The following is a 19800-nucleotide window of genomic DNA, read 5'->3' as shown; positions in this document are numbered from 1 at the left end:
GTAATTGTTTAAGGGACTTAGGTTTAGTCACCCTGAGTTTCCTAGGGTCATCCAGCCGTGGACCCCTTGCTCACTGTGCTCAGAGAAGCACAGCTCCACCTAACTGATGAGGCCCAACAAGGCTGAAACACGTGTATGGGGTTGCTGTTGGTACTCTTGTTCAGAAGGGAATTGTCATAGCATTTTGGTGCTGGACTGCCTATTTGGGCAGGACAAAGACTGATATTCAAATGGTTATTTTTCTATCTGTGGAAGGTAGAGTGAGCTCAAGTGTGGCTGCGCACTCTGGAGTGGGTACCTTCCCAAAGAAAAGGTCAATGGGCTGTGTTCGTTCTCAGAGAGTGGCACCTATGGACTATTTTTGTATATATATATAGAGTTAGATGGTTTACAGAATATAAGAATTGGCCTGCCAGAGAACATTTTACTAAGAGAAAATGTACACACATTTCCTATCCAGTCAGACAATGCATCAAATAACAATATTTCTGAATCTAATTCTAATAGGGCAATGTAATTTCTAAGCAACACAATATAACTACATAATTACGTTAACACTTATCTGCCAGTGTTTGCAACTACTTCACATAGACAATGAAAGCATTTTATTCTATCCACTATCAATAGCAATCCAGAGCTCTCACCATTTCCTGCTTGTTTTTACTTATATAATGTGATTTTTTTTCCAAATTATGTCATCGTGGCCTCACACTTTTTAATTGGTTAGGTCTTTCCATTGTCTTGCTTACCAGGTTGACACTCCCAGAGAATACACCCCTTAAATTTCATAGGTTGATCATATTTTTAAGCATGGGACATGGAGTGGCTTTATACTCTGGACAACTTTGAATTCAAAATCATATTTCTTCCATATCTCATTGTAGTGATATAACATGTGGATTAGAATATTTCTTCTGGGTTCTCATAGTCCTACTGAATGCAGGGGTATACATTTGTGTGATTGTTTTTGATGTAATTATCAATATGGTTCTAAATATATGTGAGTTTCATTTCTTATGTAACCTTGTGCTAGCATCATGAGTCATTTAAGCATCTCTCAGAGGTCCCTTTTCTGCTATTCCTCTGACTGGGCCTTTGATTAACGTTATTATTTTACTGATGTCAAAAGGTGACACACTAAATGCATTGATCTGCTTTTGAAATCCGGGTCTGGAAATATTAAGCTCCTAGTATGTGATCAGTATAGATTTTAACTTTGTTAACAGACCATGGCTGAGGCCTGTTTGGAATGTTAAATGTATTTTTCTTTAAGAACATTTCCATTGAGATTAATTAATGTGAGTGGAAGGTATTACTTTGCCATAACGATGAAAAAACGGAAATTCTCCAGGTGGGATCTCCAGCTGTGCTTAAAAACCTTAACTATCTATACTGCTCCTTCACCACTGGCGTAATCTCAATTCCTGTCTCCCCAACAGTGAAGATACTGGGAGTGCACCTTGATGACTCCCTCTCCCTAACTAATAATATCAATGCTATTGCATCCTCCACTGCCCACACCACCAAACATATCAATGCATGCAGGCCTTTCCTATTCACCGACAGTTGCCTCACTATCGCTGGAGTCGTTATCGGCTCCAGGCTTGACTACTTCAATGCACTATTGGCAGGTACCTCAACGAGGAATAGCCATAAACTGCAAGTCATCCAGAACAATGCTCTGTGAGCTGCCTTCAACATTCCAAAGTGAGAACACATCTCAGCCTCAAGAAGAGCCACACACTATCTCCCAATTTGAGTATGTATCACCTTTAAAATGCTGTCTATCACCCACGGATGCCTCTCAAATTCTGCTCCCCCTACCTCTCACCGAAATTCACAAAAGCCCAGTCTATGAGACCGACCAGATCTGGTTATGCTCACTGTCTCATCACACCATGATTCAGACGGGCCAGAGCCGGCGGCTCTAGCCTCCTGGTCCTTGCAGAGAAACTCTGAAATACACTATCACCAGCCTTGAGATCTGAACAGTCTTATCGGTCCTTCCGAAGTATTTGAAAACCTGACTCATCACCTAGGAAACCCTACCAGCACCTACCACCTTCTCATTCTGCCTACTCTCTACTCACAAGTGTAACATGTCCTGTAACTAGCACTTTGATGTCCATGGGTTTAGAGTGCTTTACAAATGTAAAAATAAACAAATAAAGTATATCATTAATCAGAGGCATTGAATAGATGGTCTTTGTGATACAGAGTTTAATGAGTTTCTTTGATGCAAGATAAATAATCCTTGATTGTTTTTAGATGTCCGTGCTAATCTCCTGTAAATCCAACAGGAGCAACTGGTAACGCTCCACAAAAATGAGTTGTACCAGGTTCACTAAAGAGTGAACAAAACCAACATAACCACAGCTACAAGAGAACAACATATCTGGCCATGCCTATTTAAAGAGTAATGTACTCCTATTATAAAGTAATCTCACATGTATTATAAGACATATTATATTTATAAAATGCTCCATTTTGCATTTATAAGTGTATCACAGTATCTTTCTAGCATTTTCTTAATAGGATAATCCATCCAATTTTGATTATTATTGAAAAAAGAAACGTATAGCATTTTTGGTCCTGAAATTACAGATTAACACATAAAGGCCTGTTTACAAGCTTAATAATGATTTTTAGGCAATATAAAACCAACCGCCAAAAGCATTCTTGCACTCTGCTCTCCACTATTTGTAGAGAGTAATTTTATTAGTGACAAGAGGTAATGATGCTTTGTGTTTTGCAGACTCCACTTCTCTTAATTTGTTGAGCTCTGTACATTACCTTCTCTCATTGCAGCAAAGTACAATTTTTCAGATGAAAGTAGAAAGTTACATTTTTTGAAAGGGGCTTTCAGCATTTATTGCTGCGAGTTTAAAGCTGGTTATAAGTAGTTGACATTCCATGTGTGTTAAGGTTCAGTTTGTGGTGGAATCCATGCCATGTGTCAAGCACTATCCCTTAAATGAGCAGGTAACTACCTCGATTGGTAGCTGAAGAAAATCACACTTCGTTAATGAAGCACAGCATTATTCTATTGCCTCTCATGTTAGATTCAGGCAGTCTTCAGTTTAGCAGACACATTGGAAGCAGGACTATGGATCTATACAACCTACGTTGTGGAGTGTGATGGTTCGATTTCACTGGCAGAAAACGGAGGCATAGGTTAACAAAGATCCTATCAGCCTGTTTATCGAATTTATGGGCAGGTGAAGTGTGCTGAAAACAATCCAATCGAGGAAGCAGGTAAGTGGACACACATTTGCAAATGCTTTATGAGATAATTAGATAGTAGACACAGAAAAGTGCTGTAGCATAAACTAGGTGGAACTCGACCAAAGAATGCCTGGAGAGTGTCCCCACTAGAAGAATAAAAGTCTTTGTTGAATTAATCTTAACATTATTTTACTGATCCAGCTATCAGTTGCAGTAGGGATTTGAAAAGCCTTTATACATTTGTTGAATAAATGAAGGATGACCCTAAGGAGTCATCATAATGGAGGTACACAGTTATAAATTAATTCTGAGGCTAAAATTCATAAACAACTATTTATAATGCTAGAACACGACAAATAATACTGACAAGAAAAAGTTGTGAAATATAAAGTACAATGTTTTCTAGGTTTTGGGGGGTTGCACCTACATTTCTATGGTGTACCCTGGTAATTACAGAATGGCCGCTAGACCTGGGACTGATACCGCAGTAGCGGCCATGTAGTTATTGTTAAGTTGGTGTTTCCATAGGAAGAGCACTTTTTAGGTGGCTTATAACTTCGCTCCCCCTGGACGAATCCTCACCAAACTTTGCAAAAAAAAGTATATGGCCCACTCTGGATTTTTTTGCAAAGTTTGGTGAGGATTCATCCAGGGGGGGAAAAGTTATAGGGGGGTCCCAAAACTTTTTTTTTTCCCATAGGCTGAATGGGAAAAAAATTTGCACATGGCTACAGCCCGAACCGCTGGACGGATTTACACCAAATTTGCGGCAGGAGCGGCGGCCTAGTCCCGAAAGCGTGCTTTTGCAAATTTGGTGTAAATCCGTCCAGTAGTTTTTTTTAAAATGACCAAAATGTAAGGCAAAAATATTAGTGATATCTATGTTCGCTTCGCGGACGGACTTCCCTGTTCGCTCCGCGGACAGCACCCTGATTGGCCCATGGCCTTGCGTCATGTCCGCGGACATGTGACGTGTTCGCTGATTGGACGGCGAGGGGCGTGGAGCGCGCCAGATTTTCTATGGCGCCCGCCATCTTGTATTCGCCGTCGACCGCGTACAGCGCGGTGAAACGTAGATAAAAAAATGTATTTAGTGCCCTGTGTTGGTGTGTAAGAGAGTTTGGGGAGGGTGGGGGAGTATGAGATAGGTTCAATGTTTTATTTTTTTATGTGCTAGACGTTTTTGTTGCGTTCGATTTGTCCGCGGAGAACACGGCTGTTCTGACATTTTGTAAATAAACTAAATGGTGGGATGTTTAGAGGTCGGAGTATGTGTCATTTTTGTTTGCAAGGAAGGTAAAAATGAGCTATGAAAGCTCATGGTGTACTTAATTGTTCGTAAATACACAAACTGGGGGTGTCCTCAGGACGCTGTCCGTATTGTAATCTGTCTAGTTGAATGTGTTCTAAGAACACTCGCAGTGTCCCGAAATGGTTGCAATTACACAAAATGGGGGTGTTCTGAGAACGTTGTTTGTATTGTTCGTTGTCAGGGTGAAAGTGTTTTAAGACCACTCCTTTTGTCCGCTAATAGTACAATTTCCTATGGGCGTCAACCGACTTTTTGTACACTAAAGAAACGATAAATCCGGCTGGTGTGCGCCGACATTATGTGATAATCCTATGACTGGCGCTATTGACCTGGCTGACTTGCTTTTGCGACACTAAATCATATCTCCCGCCCCTAAGCCTGATATTATCAAAGCATTCATATTCCCCGCCTCTCTCCGTGACGTTACAGGGTGCGTCATCAAACGCGCCCAGTCCTCTCCAGTCCTAAGTGACTTTACACAGAACCCGGAAGACAACACATATTATGTCACAACACAGCGCGCCACAATTCGGAATATGAAACAGTGATTTAAAAGCAAACAGCAAGATTGTAAATTTTGTAAAGTACATTTATTTCACATCAAATGTTTAGAGAATATTCAGCAATTTGCATTTGTCTTTGTTGTCGATCCGCAAAAGTTCATGTTGAGGCACGCGATGTTCCTTTGCGGTACAGAGGGTGTTAGATCAGGTTACAACTCAGTGCGCCACAATTCGGAATATGAAACTGTGGTTTCAAAGTAAACAGCAGGATTGTACATTTGGTAAAGTACATTTATTTCACATGAAATGTTTAGTGAATATTCAGCGATTTGCTATTGTCTCTGCTGTCGATCAGCAAAGGTTTATTTGGAGCCACGTGTTGTTCCTTTGCGGTAGATAGGCTGTTGGCTTATGATAAAAGCAGTAAATGGTCGCTCTGATAATCGAAAGGTTGCTCCAAAACGAGCCATTAGACCACCCTATTGTTGGTATGTTGTTTGTAGCCGCTAGTACTGCATAAGGGCATATTGGTCCTTGGCGATTGTCCCATAAAATGGTGAGGGTCATGAAGTTGCATATTTGGACCTGCACCTGGCAGTTGAAGACCCCATCCGCTGGAGTCTGTAAATCGTGACATAGGCAAAATGGGGCCACATACCTGTTTTAAAAAACATAAATTAGTCTCACCAGCCTTTTGTGATGTCATCTTTGATGTCCTGGGTGTTAGTGTTAGCAGTGCACAGTGGCGGCGCGAGTTATGGTTGCTTATCTTACCATAACTGCCGAATTTCAGGGGTTTTTCGGTTTTACTTTGAACCATAACGTCCCTTTAACAAAGTTTTTTCACTGAATTTCATAGGCTTTTAGTAGCGCAACTTAACCATAACGTCCCTTTAACAAAGTTTTTTTACTGAATTTCATAGTTTTTAGTAGCGCAACTTGACCATAACGTCCCTTTAACAAAGTTTTTTCACTGAATATTTATATATATATATATGATAGAATCTGTAGATTCTCATTTCGAGGTACCAGGAGCGTACTCGCCAAGGTATGTGACGTATGAGGAGCAAGTGAACCAACAAAGAGCTGCACTGGGACTCTGCCCAGTATACATCAGAAGATCCATACCTGTTGAAGTGCACATAACCAGACAACCCTGGGCAGCACGGTACCCTATCAGACAGCCATACCAGCCGCTGATACGAAACGAAGAGTACCTACAGACGGTCCATGAAGATACCCAAAGAGCCCTAAGGGAAGGCCAGTAGAAATAACACAAGGGCTTGAACAGACTCGTGAATGAACAAAGCAGCTATCAAAGATAGCATGCCAGTGCGAGTGACTACAAAAATAAATGTAATGGACACAGAGAAGAGACGATGTTAAAACGTGAGGAAACGTTGCCACGAGACAAGATGGAAGCAACCGACCTGTTAAAACGTGTGTAAATAGGCTTGGAACGCAAGAGGCAAAAGAAACGATACTGCTTGCAATGCTTAGTAGAAGATTAGAGCGGCAAGCGCCAACCATATAACTACCTCAATAAGGCACATTATACAAGTGCGACTCCATTTTGTAAAAGCAGAAACGTCCCCTAGCTGCCAGAGGCCTGACAAGCCAAGTTTCGTAACCCAGCCAAAGGCATGAGAAGGAGCGGAACCGAAACTCAACAAAGAGCGGCTCATGCTAATTAAAATGGGGATTTATGTCCAGGGGTGTAACCCGACCCAATCAAAAGAGACCAAGTTATCTGGGTCCTATAGATAATAGAACCAATAGGACATCGTACTTGTAGTCAATCACGTGTAATGTAGTGGGATGGGCGTAGACGCCCACCCGAAAAGAGTTATCCAATCCGCATGCCCTATTATCATATACAGATATAGCACCTATACTTAAGTTACCTTTCCTAACCAATTGTATTGTATGTCGAGTTTTTGTAGAATTAGACGTCAGTGATGACGAGTTTTGCCTATAACTATTGCTGTTCGACTGAAGTTCGAGGAAGTCGGAGCGAGACAGGTGACCGCAATGCTGTTGATTTCCATTTGTTTCTCTGTTTGATGTACTTGTCATTAAACTGACTTCCCTTTGCCAACTTACTGAGTCCTCATTATTGAGTCGTGTTGGAGTAAGTGAATCCTGCACCCCCTGTCCTCACATGGTGCAGCTGTCTTGTCTTACAAGTTCTAGAGGGTGAACGCTAACCTATGGGCCTGTCAGTGAATTCCTCTCCTCCTGAACACTTGGTAGCAGAGGATGGTTTCGGCCATTAATTATTGTTTATATAATACTAAAACACCTTAGACCGACGGCACGAAGTAGCTCCGGGCCTTCGGCAATATCACGAGTCCTTTCGCCATTCCGGCTGAGTAGACTGAGAAGCTCCCTGTGGACAATGATAGAGTAAGTCCATAAAAAATCTGCAGTGGGTCTGAAGGAACCCGCATTTCCAAGCATAACCCTTCTCATTCCCACGGGCAGCCAATCGGACGAAAAAACCTTAAAAGGCTGGAAGAGGAAGGGGCAGTGATCCCGAAGTTCCAGAGAGGAAAAGATGTGATCAGTGAGTGAAACAACAAACGTGTTACTTTGGCAAATGTCGTGTAGGCATTAGAGCCAGTAAGGGAAAAGTAACCGTGGGTGGTGGAGAAAAAATTAAAAGAGTCAGAAGTAGAGAAGACTGTATATATATATAAGGGCTAATGACTCGAGCATAAGAGATATAGAGTGGATACTGGGGGGACACCCGAGAGAAAAACAAGGGGTACCGGTGGGACACCCGAGAGAAAAACGAAGGATTACTAGGGGGGCACCTGGGATAAAAACATACGGATTCGTCTTATTCCTGCACTTTAATACAGCGGTCAGAAGAAACGTGAACTCATAGCCCATATAATAAGGGACAAATAGACTACGGTGACGTTTAAAGACGCATCAAAGGAGTTTGTTTAAACTCCATGATGGGGTATTAATTAGAAGGCAGTTATATGTATGACCAGCTGGTGTCTCTCTAGTCTGTCAAGTGTCTGTCGCATGTGTGTTGTTGTACGTCGAATGTAAAATAATTGCATTATTGATTGTGTGAAATGAAATTTGGTTTTACGCGATTCTGTAACTGAGAGGGAATCGCCAATGAATTGATGGTTTTGAGTTAATTGATAGTAACATTTTGGCGGGAAAAGCTTGGATCGGAGCTTGCGTATTTGGTGCTTGCTCATACTATTGGAAGGATAAAACACTGTATAAACATTGTTGGTGGCGGAATCAAAAATGGAGGAGGTCACCCCACTTGCGCATCTGTGCATGTAACTATCTAAGCATGCACCAAAACTCAAGAAGTATAGCACAGAGTGGGTTAAGGGTACTGTCCACTAAATGTTCATGCCTTGGCCACAGAATGGGTCCCTTTCTAAGGCTGTTTTACAGCATATGATGACCTTCTTACACGCCGCATATACAGGCAAGAAGCTAGAGAAACGTCTTGCTGTTCTAGAATTGTGGAAGATGTTTGAAGAAACGAAGGTGGAAGAACCACCCAAAGACTGGATACTAAATGTATGTATGGAGGGGGGGTGAGACGCCTACCGCGCCACCAGCCCCACCTGAGCCAGTCATTGAAGGGAGTAAAACAGAGGGGCTTTACCCACTAAGAGAACTTAAGGCAGCCACAGGGTATAGCAACCCCGCATATGAGTCGCCTACGTACAGTAGTGACGATATTAAGGGAAAGGAACAGGAAAACAATATCGCCTCCGTGGTCTCAAGGTACAAAGACAGATGTGAAGATGAAGGAAAAGATTGGACACGGAGTTGTGCACCTCCAGATAAGATGAAAGAGGGAAATAAACGTAAGGGAAATGAAGGTAGAGTTGATGAGATAGCATTCGCGCAAGACAAATGGATGGGAGGTCAGATATTACTGAAGTTGGATGGAAAAGGAAGTGATGATTTGGGGCCAAGGGAAAGGTCTGATGAGACGCAAAGGAGAGAGAGAGAGAAAGAGATGGAAGGGATGAAAGGACAAGAAAGAAAGATACGCTAAGGCGAGAACAACTATATCGCGAAGAGCAAGAGAAACAGCTCGATCGCAGACAAGAGGTAGTCTACGACCGGTACAGACAGACTAAGCAAAGGATGGAAGAAGAGCAAAGGGTACGTGAGAAGAGAGCGAAGAGACGACAAGAGGAGGAAATCAGAAGGGCAAAAAACGTAGAAACGAAAGAATGCCGGAAGTAGATAAGGCTAGAGAAGAACCGAGGAAGCGCAAGGAAGTAAATGAGGAATTGGAACGTAAGCGCAGACAGAGGGCACAGGATCTTGAATATCTGGAGCGGGAAGTTAGAAAAACCAATCCTGTTGTAGAATGGGAAGAAATAGAAGAATTCTTTCCTGCACACGACTCGGTGCAAGGTATAAGTGGGACAAATATTTAAGATGACTTCGACACCAGAAGCATCGGGGAAACGATTGATAAAATATACGATGAGATGGGGCTAGAGCAGATATCCGATGGGGGAAGGGAAAATGAGCGCTTGGAGAGCACTCAGCTATATGACACTGAGGATGACACTCAAAGTAATGGGAGCAGGGGACTGTCCCTAGACAGGCTGGAGATTGGGCAGAACGAAGAAGATGCAAGGAGTTGTGTAAACCGGGAGTATTCAGGATCTGACTCCGGTGGGGAAACGGAGGCTGTTGCACTTGAGGAAGGTGTGAAAAACGGCTCCCAGGGGATGAGGGGTATAATGGTCAGACACTAGCGGGTCCACAAGTAGGACACTGAAGTCTGCCCTGCAGTCCGGCTGACAAGAAGGAACACCCCACTGTCACCTACCTATGCAGACAGATTAAGGGCATTTCCAGGAAGACGGCAAGGCGGGAATGCCACTCCAGCGGTAGACAGAGGAGCTATGAGGAAGGAAAAGGAGGACTGCGCATTCCAATTTCCGTTGCTAGAAAAGGGGGGAGCAAGACCACAATATATTCCATGGCCACACATGGACCGAGAGAACCTTAAAAATAAGCTTCCAATGCTGACATCGGGAGCCGTAAAGTGGATACATGATTTTTAGAAAATGACGGGGGGTGTCACCTTAGTTACAGGGGACATTAAGGGCCTCCTAATTGCCATACTTGGTGAACGAGCAGATGATGTATGAAAACGGGCAGGCTATCCTAGGGTAACCCTAACTAACACCTCCCATGACGGAGCGCCATTTAATAACTGTAGGGCAGCAGTGTGGAAACCGCTGCAAACGCTACATCCAGACACTTCTTATATGGGGCCTATAATGACTCGGAAAAGGAAAGAGTTCTAGGTTCCGTTGATCTATATCCAGAATTTTCAAGACGCGTGGGTGCTCGAAACACATGAGTCTTGGATGAAATGTATCCCTGTATTCTACCACATATTATGCCAAGGGTTGCCTGAAACGGTGCAGAAGCAGCTCAAAAAAATGGTAGGAGTAGAAGCAAAACCATGGGCCGAAAATACAGTTGACAATTGCACATTACTGTAGACTACTGCAAGAAAAGAATTGGAAAAAGGAAACAACCCATAAGGGTGAGGAGGCAAAGCTGTTGCAAAAGAAACTCTCAAAGTATGTTCTCGAGGGAGCCATGCTGATGAGCCCAGCTGAGCCAAGTGCACAGCAAGCAACTAACCCATCGCAGAACAATCATGGTAATGTGGGATTTTACCCGAGGGAAAGGGGTTTTGGAGGAAGAGGATGGCAGAGTAATCAGGGAGGTTTCGAGGTAACCAGGGAGGCTTTCAGAATAATCAAAATGGCTTTCAGAACGCTCAGATGGGCGGTCCAGCTATGCCAGATGGACAGATGGCCCGACCACCGCCAGTGTGTTGGCTGTGTGGAATGACAGGACATATGGCGCGTGTGTGCAGAAGCCAAGGCATGTGGCAAAATAGCCAAGGGATTGGGACAGGCATGGTGAATCAGCCTACCGTCCCCCAGCAGGGCACTGCACAAAATCACACAGAGCAGCAGCAGGCGCCAGGCCCTCAGCAAGGTGCACAGCAAGTGGTTCAACCCCCGCATATGGGGAACATACCGCAGGGACAATCCCAGCAGGCACCACCGACCATGTCACAGGGCACTAGCTCCGGAGGGGGAGTCAACCCTGGGGCTGGGGGAAATCAACAAGTATACAGTGGGCCGAACTTATATATGAAATAGGACAGCTCACGGGGGACTCTGATGTGTTCTATCCTATCAGTGACACCAGACTCTAATAGGGAACCTAAGGTGAATGTCGTCATAGGGGGTAAAGAATATTCCTTCTTAGTTGACATGGGTGCGACACGCTCGTGCATACGAGAAGGCAAGTTTTCCTTGTCCGGCAAGGCCATAGATATTCAGAGTTTCACGGGAGCTCACAGTAGAGTTTCCTTCACAGACGCACTCCCAGTCTCTGTGGGAGAGCGCAAAATGAATGTACCCTTTTATACTCACGTCAGACCCCAGTAAACATCCTGGGTCGGGACTTAATGACTAAGTTGAATATGACAATCTCGTTTACTGAGAACGGTATAGTGTACTCCACTCCAGGAATGCATTATTCAAACGTGTGCGAAATGATCAGAGCATACCCCGGACGTATAGCCATGAGAGCTATACCGTTAGAGCCTGAAGTCTTCGCATATGGGGTGCGGGTACTCATGGCAGGATTGCCAGGCCTCGCAGATAGAACTATGAGGACACCTGATGAGTTTTTATTCAGACCCAGAATACCTATGCACGAAGAGGAGGGACAAGCATTTCCCTTAATGATACAATCTGCCGCAGTGCGAGGGAAAGTGGTATTGGTAAAAGGATATGATGACGAAGGCAGACAATGGTGTGCTATTATCACCATCGAAGAAGGGTATCGAGTGACGTCACCGACGACGATCTGTTCGAAGAACACCCTGACCTGGAAGAGACGAGGGTGGAAGTAAGTCTCACATTTTGGATCAAAATGATCAAATGGGAGGTGCCACAGGGAATGATGTTGGCGCTGATACGTCCAGAATACTTTGATGACGAAATGGCCCAAGTGCCTGCCGCGGTATGGACTACAGGGCCCTATGACGTAGGCCTCCTGAAGGGGGCAGGTGAAGTAAAAATTAAACAAAAACCAGGAGCAATTTTACCATGAGTGCGACAATATCCCATGTCAGAGAGGCAGATGAGGGGATCACGAAGATAATTTCCGCCTTGATGGAGCATGGCATCCTAGTGACGTTATAATCACCTTGCAACATGGTTATTTACCCTGTCAAGAAATCAAAGGGAGGGTCTTGGCATTTAATCCAAGATTTACGAGCATTAAACGATATAGTTGAAGCTGAATTCACTCTAGTCCCTAATCCATCCACAATTCTGTGCAACATACCAAATGAGGCAAAATATTTCCAGTGATTGACCTGAAAAAGGCGTTTTTCTCAATCCTGTTGCACCATGACTCTCAAGATCTGATGTCATTTACTTTCAGACAAATGCACCTGAAAAGCACGAGGTTGCCACAGGGGTACTGTGAGTCTCCATCCATTTTCAACAGAGTCCTGCAGATGGACATAAACAATATTGCAGTAGACAATGTTGTTTTGCAGTATGTGGATGACATTCTGATCTGCAGCATCACTGAGGAACAATGCAGGCGCGACTCTGTCCAGCTACTGACAACCCTGGCTGAGAAAGGATACAAAGTTGATAAGGAAAAGTTACAATACTGTCAGCGAGAGGTGCTGTACATAGGCCAGCTAATCTCACACGAAGGGAAAAAGGTAACCCCAGAAAGGGCTGAAGCTATCATGAACACGGCTAAACCACTCACGATAAAACAAATGCAAAGCTTCTTAGGTCTGTGCAATTATGTCAGAGCATGGGTTTTCGACTACAGCTCGTATACCAAGCCCCTGCTTCAGGCTTTGAAGAAAGCCCAGGCAACAAAAGGAGAAATTGAATGGACTGAGGCAATGGAGAGGGGGTTTTCAGAACTTAAGTGGGCAATTTGTAAGGCCCCAGTTCTTGGGATTCCTAATTATGCAGAGGAATTCAACCTGTTCTCACACTCTGATGGTAATTTTATGACGGCAGTGCTCGCGCAGCAAACCTCGCTGGAGTACAAGCCCCTAGCATGTTACAGCGGGAGTCTGGACCCGATCATGAGGGGTCACTTCCCATGCGAACAAAATCTAGCTGCTGCCGCATTCGCCATTGAGAAGGCGTCATCTATTGTGATGGGGTGCTCCATGACATTGTACGTCGAGCACTCGTTTTTCGGCATACCAGAGAAGCCAAAGGGCATGCTGACATCACAGAGAGCATCTGCCTATGAGGTGATTATCTCCAACCCATCAATCAAAATAGTTGATGTAAAACTGTGAACCCTGCTACATTCATAGCTGAGTCAGTCGCAGAAGGAGAAACTATACATGACTGTGCGAATTATGAGGAATTCTATGATGACATCCCCAGGGTAAAGGAAAATGCCCTGGCAGGTGGCGAAATCGTGTTGATTGATGGTTCTTCAAGAAACGATCAAGAAGACGGACAAAGATATACAGGCATGGCCATGGTAAAGCACCTAGCGAATGGAGAGTTCCAAGTACTCGTCAGTGCGCAAATACCCTCTCACTATTCTGCGCAAGCTGCAGAACTGTTGGCGCTGATACTCGCCATTAAGAATCATGCAGACCAGGAAGTAACTGTGTACAGTGACTCAACCTATGTGACGTCCACAGTACAAGCAGGTCTAGCACGCTGGAAAAGGAGGGGCTACCTCCGAGCGGACGGCACGCCAGTGCAACACGCAGCCTTATTGGACAGGTTGATAAAAGTACTACAGCTCCCAGTGGGCATAGCGGTCATGAAATGCGTCGCCCACACCAAGGGGACAGATTTCGTGTCACATGGAAGCCATGAAGCGGACACGGAAGCCAAGCACATGGCATCCAAAACTGAAACGAAACAATCATGGACGTGGAGGTGGCATGTACCCATGAGAAGATGATGGTAGTGCGAGCCACACCTGAAAAACCACAGTGGAAGAAGCAAACACTGACCAGAGCTTTGTATCAAAAGTATATAATTATTTATTTAACACACACTTTAGAAAATACACTAGCACTATAAGTCAAAGCAAGTTCAAAACACAATCAGAAAAGTATGTACACCTCCCCTAGCAATTACTAGACAAGTCTAAGTTAAAACACCACTTTTTGTCAAAACAGAGGTGATCGCGTAACTTAGATGGCACTCCAATAATTAGGTTAAAGGGGGAGAAAAAGGCAGAGCATAAAATAAAACAGTTCCCAACACTTTTCTAAGTCCAAAGCAAGTCAGTGAAGGCAGTATACACTGTAGAGCAAAGTTCATAGGCCAGGCCCACTTTAAATGGAGCAAGGCGAAAAGTGCCCAGGATCACATGGTTTAAAATGCACTAAAAGTCTTTGCAGAGTGTTCAAAAGAGGATGGGGTGATTTGAGAAGTATAGTTAGAAGGTCTGGAGCCAATCCAGTTGGAAAGCCAAGGATTTAAGGGTCACCTTTAGCAATCCGAAGAAAGGGAGGCCAGGTGGAACACAGTACCTTAAAGTGAGAGGAAGCTCCAGCGGTGGCAGTTGTTCCTGGCAGTGGATGGAAGTCGTGGTTTCGACCAGGGGAAAAGAAGATCTCGTTGAGGAGGAACCTTGTAGTCGTTGCACTGCCCAGGGAAGAGACCAGCCGCGGAGTTTGTCAGTAAAAGATGCGTTCCTTTTATTTGCGGTCAAAGTGGTGAAGTTTGGCTATCCGGTCGCCAGGGTGCTTGGCACGGGCAAGTCGACCAAGAGACGTCTTTGGAAGGTGAAGTGGCGAACTTGTTGATCCCACCAGCTCAGAGGAAGAAGACTCTTTCAGCAGAAGATCTTCTCTTGTCGTCGGGGAAAGTTGTGAGGTCGTTGCAGCAGGGCTCCACCGATGGTGTCGTTGTTTACAGATGGCTCAGCTTCTCCCCTCTTTGGATTTCTTAGGTCCTGTGGTGACTTCTGAAGTTCCAGTCCCAAAAGCCCTGCTTTTATGCAGAAAAACCCCCATTCAACAGCCTAGCTGTCACTCAAACATGCTAAGTGCAGAATAGAGTGCAACTTGAGTTGCTAAGGCAATGCAGTCCAGGGTGCCAATTCCCCTCCCCACACATCCTGTTGAACCCAGACAGATGGCACCATTTGGAGGGCTTCTGTGGAGAAGCCCACCAAAAAGTGGAACAAAGGGCTCGACCTTGGTCAGAGTTACAGAGACGGACACAAACACCATTTTAGAAAAGAGTTCTGGCAAAAAACCCAACCGTGGATTTAATATTAAATAAATAAACCGGCGGTATGTTTAACATTGCACCAAAAAATGGTGCGTTTAAAATCAATAGGAAAATCCCATAGGAAATATTCTGGTGGAATATTTTGCGTGGTAACCACTGCCACCAGACAGAAACTCAACAAGGGGGACTGGACAGTGCCCCCTTGAAAACAGACCCAGGGGCAATATAATTAACCCCTTCCAGTACTTCCACAATATGATGGTTTGTACTGGTTCTGTTCACAATTTAGGACTAGGAAAGTCAATGGTGACTTTACATGCCCTGGGAGACAGTAGTCAGTCCCAGGGTATGGAGTGTATGTTTGGGGGTCACTATGACACCCTTGTGTTACTGCACTGAGGGTGCTGTGTAACACATACACAAAAATAGATGATACCCTATGGAGTAAAAAGAAAACCCCATAGCCCATAAGCACATAACAAGTCAGAGACATACCTCAAATCATGCCTAAGAGTGGGAGTAAAAGAGTCTCACTCTTAGCAGGAGATAAAACAAACCCCAGAAATCCAGCAAAGCTGCTGGGGGACTCACTAGGTTTGTGAAATTAGCCTTATAAGAGAATTCTCCCTAACACCGCCAGTAGACATTGATGAACTCACGTTTAATTTGTTCTTCCAAATAATCGAGAAATGCCCAGGGCTCGTCGGGAGAACAACTGATACAGGCACTTATATCAGAGATCCAAGAAACCTAGCTCAACTGAGCCAGCTGTGGACTAAATTAAATCATTTGGTGGTAATCCACGCAACGGGAAGGTGCAAAGACTGTGCGAATCAAAAGAAAAGCTCATGATCAAGACACAGCCAAACAGGGCGAATGTCCCTATCACCCAAAGACACCCGGCTGGCACAGAACGTCCTGTTTAGATTAGTCACAGACTATCCATAAATGGTAGGAAGGTCTGCAGATGTTGACGTCATCACCTTCCTTAGAGATCCTGCCAACACCCCGCACATGGGAACATTTCTCCACGGCATAATGCTCCAGCTGGAGGTATCCAACTTCCAGCGAGAATACCTAAGGAGGTTTCAGTGAGACTTTCCGCCGTGGACAGATGGAAGGGAGCAGAGTCAAGAACTAAATCATCTTATTTTTCTTTTTACTTTTTCATATTTTTCCTTATTTTTATTCTTACTTTTCTATGTTTACTTTTATTTTTATTTTTGTTTTTATTTTTTTGCAGCATTCTATTTTGTGTGATTTTTAGCGGTTCCATCTTTTCATTCCTTCACATTGAACAGGTTCCAGCATGTCCTAAGGACCAAAGCAAATTCGAGGGGTGCACTGGGACTTCAGCTACTATAGATATGCATAATTAATGTGATGTACCAAAGTTGCTAGGCTAATCTTTTTCCATAGACTAGCAAAGGAACTGTACTCCCTACCTAGAGACTACCCGCATCACGTAAAAAAAGAGGGGTACACTCGAAAAGCACACGTCACTTTAGTAGTAATGAACTTTTGAGCTACGAGATCGGAATAAGAGAAGGAATTAAAATAACACTCTATGAACTCGTTCGAAATGGGGGCTCAAAATAGTAACTTAGTTCTACCACCAGCAGAGGGGCGCCCCCGCTTCCCTGGGAGAAAATGCTTCCAGATGTCCTACAAATCTATCATGTGTATATGCTTGGTAATTATCATTGTTTTTCTGTCATTGACTATCAGAACTGCTTTCTTTATTGGTGCACGAATTATCCCAATCACAGTGCACCCACCAGATAATGAACGTCTGGGGCCTACAAAAGCACCCACACCCTGTATAGTCATTCCAGTCCCAAGAAAACCTGATGATAAAAGTAACTAACTAAAATTAAATGTAATTAGCAGTAATTTAGACACATTTGAGGTAACAAATGAAGAGAAAAGCTGGAGACAGGGTCAGCACGGAATGAATGAAAACGCTGCACTGACCACTGCACGCACCCACACACAGGAAGCACACAGACAAGGGCAAGTGTCAATGGCTACAGAGCCTCCAACGAAGGCAGCAGAGAGGGGGAGACTGCCTGCCGAACAATCAGTTCCATAAAACAGTGGAAGTACCCAAGAGGAGCCAAGTGAAATACTAGAAAGAGAGGGCATAGCAAAATCCCTCAAAAGAACAGAAGTAGCCACAAAGGAATTTACAGAGAAAACACAAATGCTGATAGACTATTTGTTCCCCTTCATAGTCGAAGCAAAGAAACTGCACGAGGAGCTGAAAGACAGGACTATAGAGACTATAACAGCAAGCACACCTGCTCCAACGCAAGGAACAAGCCTCAGGCCTACAACACAACCACGGGTTGGGAGGTTGGGGAGCCAATGGCGGTTAGAGGAATTCTATGACAAAATAGAAAAGGGAAGAAAAGGAAACACAAAACCTTCTCCTACCACAGCGATGCAGTCGAGGCAGCCTGCTCCACGGAGACACCCAGAGAGGAAAAGCAGCACAGACGCATTTAGAGACATAGTCATAGCAAACTACAGAAGAACGCTGAGAATCAAGAGAAGCCTGCACGAAGATAACAATGAACTTAATGATTACCTGGACAGCACAGCCCATCTCAGAAACAACATATGGTAGCAGCACATGAAGGAAGTAGTCGGAAGGAGAATGCTTCATCTGTGCTCTCCTACCATACAGCATGGGAAAATCCAAGATCGTCATGGCTGTAGAAATTGATGTCCCTACAGCACACTGTATGTCACATGTAGCAATGTGTAACACCAGAGGACAATTTATAGGGAAAGATGCCTTGCTGATATGGGCCAACGAAAAGGATTACCCAGAAGAAGATGGGTACGTCCAGGACATTAAAACAAGAAAGAGGGCGCACACCAGAAACCATGTGATCAGGTACAAGCACCCTGGCCTCAAAGGATCAGGGATAAGATAGGAAATAAAACCGAGACTGAACATTCAAGGAAAAACTGCAGAAGATGCACAAATCTGGAAGAACAGAGGCGAAATTCAGATCTGGGGAACAGTGTTTCCCCAAATGGATGGGAAGAAGGAGTAGTGATCTGCCGAGCTTGGATGGTCCTTGGAGCCTGCAAGGAAGCAATAGAAAACTATCAAAAACTGTGCAAACCCCTATGGCCAAAGCTAGTAAAGTTACTAACATGGGTCGAAGATAGAGGGGGACTCCTGCAGATAATACCACTGGAAAGCCCAAAGCTATGCTTCAGAAGTAATGGCACGAGGAAGATGGGAGAGAATGTAAACTGCGGACGAATCTTTGAAGCCCCAGGAATGACACAAGGAACCACAGGGCTAATGGATCATTACTGGGCATGTGGATCCAAGGCATACATAAGACTGCCGAAAAACGTTTCTTTTCTACCAAATCAGAAGAGGCATTCCAGGCAATCCCGTACGAACACAGGCTGTTCAGCCTCACCTCAACAGTATTCACAACACTACTCCTGCCCCACATCCAAGTTGGAGTGAATGCTAAATGGTTGCAGATAACCAGATGGGAGTTATTGCAGACCATCAATACCACTATAAAAGGATTCAATGCGATCAAAGAAGAGCTGAGAGCAATCAGACTGATGGCCCTCCAAAACAGATATGTGCTTGACATGATCACTGCAATGGATGGAGGTGTTTGTGCAAAAATCAGAGAATCATGTTGCACATTTGTACCATCACACGATGAAGAAAACGGATCCCTAACAGAGGCCATAAGTATGTTGACAAACTTGAAGTACCAGATGATCGACGAAGGTGATGAAGTGGACGATGACAGCTGGTTTGGAGACATATTCTCGTGGCTCCCACAATGGATGGCAGATATATTCAAGTTTCTGGGAGCTCTACTAGCAATGTTATTGCTAGGATTCTGTGTTAACAAGATAATCATTACACAGTGCCAGAAAACTGTGAAGAAAGCCATAGGGATTAAAATAATGGTTGATGTTGAGCCGATGAACATGACACCGAAGAATCAAAAGAAATAAATGCAAAAGAGGTTGCGGAAGTGGTCCATGAACCGACCAGAGGGGGGAGTGTAGAGGAGGTCCCAGACATGGCCTGCACCCCATCCCCTCATTTCGAGGTACCAGGAGCGTACTCGCCAAGGTATGTGACGTATGAGGAGCAAATGAACCAACAAAGAGCTGCACTGGGACTCTGCCCAGTATACATCAGAAGATCCATACCTGTTGAAGCGCCCATAACCAGACAACCCTGGGCAGCACGGTACCCTATCAGGCAGCCGTACCAGCCGCTGATACAAAACGAAGAGTACCTACAGACGGTCCATGAAGAGACCCAAAGAGCCCTAAGGGAAGGCCAGTGCGTGGGGCCCTGGTGGTCGGAAGTGGCAGCGGTAGTGCGTCTTAGCGAGTGATCCGTGTGGACGCACTGCCGCCGCCGTTCCCGACTGCCACGGCCCTGTGCAGAGCCCAGCAG

The 19800-nt window shown here is 44.5% G+C and overlaps 1 protein-coding gene across 1 annotated transcript in view; it reads right to left on the bottom strand.

The window, feature by feature from the left end:
* The window catches only part of SLC44A5 (solute carrier family 44 member 5), a 1500346-nt gene that overhangs the window by 1019552 nt on the left and 460994 nt on the right, over positions 1–19800 (bottom strand). The window lies entirely within an intron of this gene.

The sequence above is a fragment of the Ambystoma mexicanum genome, chromosome 1q, assembly GCF_040938575.1.
Source record: "Ambystoma mexicanum isolate Mex_15411 chromosome 1q, UKY_AmexF1_1, whole genome shotgun sequence".
In the NCBI taxonomy this organism is placed as follows: Eukaryota; Metazoa; Chordata; class Amphibia; order Caudata; family Ambystomatidae; genus Ambystoma; species Ambystoma mexicanum.
The sequence above is the reverse complement of the archived record's forward strand: the minus strand, read 5'-3'. Positions and strand labels throughout refer to the sequence as shown.